The following is a 1802-nucleotide window of genomic DNA, read 5'->3' on the forward strand; positions in this document are numbered from 1 at the left end:
AAAAATTACTGAAAAACCATTCATTTCAAGTTTACGAACTGAGAGAAGATTACATTCGAGTCCCGCTACCGATAAGATTCCAGTTATTACAATGTCACTAGTTTTCCCGTTTACTCGCGCGCGCACTCTTAAGTCTCCGATTTTATTTGCAGTCAGCACGTGACCCGACTTTGCAACGCGTATATTTATCGGCGTAGTTAATTTCCGCACGTTAATTAATTTTGTCTTTTCCGTTGACAAATGCTCAGTAGATCCGGAATCTAAAACAAAATTTACGTTTGACACACTACTGTCACTTCCATTTGAGAAAAACACAAAGGCTTTTTGATTTTTGTTACAGTTATCATCAACCGCGGCATTCGCCGTTTCCGAATTCTTATCTTCGTTTTTCAATTTCCGACATTCGGACCGTTTGTGTCCAACTATGCCGCAGTGGTGACATCTATAATCAAACCGGTTACGTCTCGTTCCCGCGCTATTCCCGTTCGAATTAACATTCCGTTTATTGTTCGCGTTTCGATTTCCGGTTGAGTTCGCGTTCCGATTTCCGGTTGAGTTTGCGTTCCGATTTCCGTGGCGCTTATTCGTCGTAGCTGAGAACACGGTAGACGAGCTTCCACTTACTAAATCTGTGCTGCCACCTCGCTTCGCTTCTTCATCCAATAACCTTGTTTTGACGAAGCTAAGAGTTAACTGTCCACTTGACATTGTTTCGAGGGCTGTTACGACCATATCATACTCTTCGGGCATCGTTAACAATAGATGGCATACGATATCAATTTCTTCTATCTTAGCACCGGTCGATTTCAACTCCCGAACGAGCTTGTCGAACTTCAAAAAATGAGATGCCATGGATTCCGTTGACGCGTACCGCATGGTCAAGAGTATTTTTCTAAGACGAAGTTGGCTCGAGACGCCTGTACGCTCGAAACTATCCGAAAGAGCCTTCCACATATCATACGCTGTATCTTTCTCCTTCACGTACTCGAGATGACTATCTGAGATACGTTGAGTAATAAGCGACTTACATTTTTTGTCATTTCTTTTCAAGATAGGAGTTTGAGCGGCTGCGGTTGCCGCCGGTAGCCTTGCTATTAATGTATTAAGCTCTTCACCGATTAGATCAAAGAGATCATGTTCCTCAAGTAGAATCTGCATACGAAACTTCCAGTTACTGTAGTTGCTTCCATCAAAGAGCGGCACTTTGTACTTTTCATCGTCCGCCATTTTTGTCGCACTTTCGCACACGCGTTGTTTCTCAAAACTTTTCCGACTCGTGACTTACGAAGTTCATTCCGCGACTAAATTCCTTCTTCACACGCGCAACTCTGGGCCCATAACCTGATGATGTTAGAGTAGCGAGGATAAGGGGTGGACGAAACAAGTATTACCACAGATTCATTGAGCTGCAACTTTTAATATCCAGTAACTGTTCGAGTAGAGTCATGAAGTAAGAAAGTATAAAAGAAACGAAACTAGAATTTAGAACGTAGATTACATAGTGTAGAGAGAGATTATACATTGCTCAATCTAACAATTCCAATAATAATTTGAAAGAGTAAGACACTGAAAATGATGTCCATTTTAAGTCCTTTTTTGGATTGTTTTTTGGACATCCGAAGTAGTGAATAACCGACGTCTTATGGATGTCCAATGGATATCCGTCGGACTTAATTCAGACATCTTATGGACGTCCACATGTCCAAACTCGAATGTCCATTGGACGTCCATAGGAGTTCCATGTGCTATCTGGGCTTTTGTACATGCTACAAACGCTCGAGCCGGAGAATCACAAATAATAG

The sequence above is a fragment of the Camponotus floridanus genome, unplaced genomic scaffold (genome assembly GCF_003227725.1).
Source record: "Camponotus floridanus strain SB8 unplaced genomic scaffold, Cflo_v7.5 scaffold151, whole genome shotgun sequence".
In the NCBI taxonomy this organism is placed as follows: Eukaryota; Metazoa; Arthropoda; class Insecta; order Hymenoptera; family Formicidae; genus Camponotus; species Camponotus floridanus.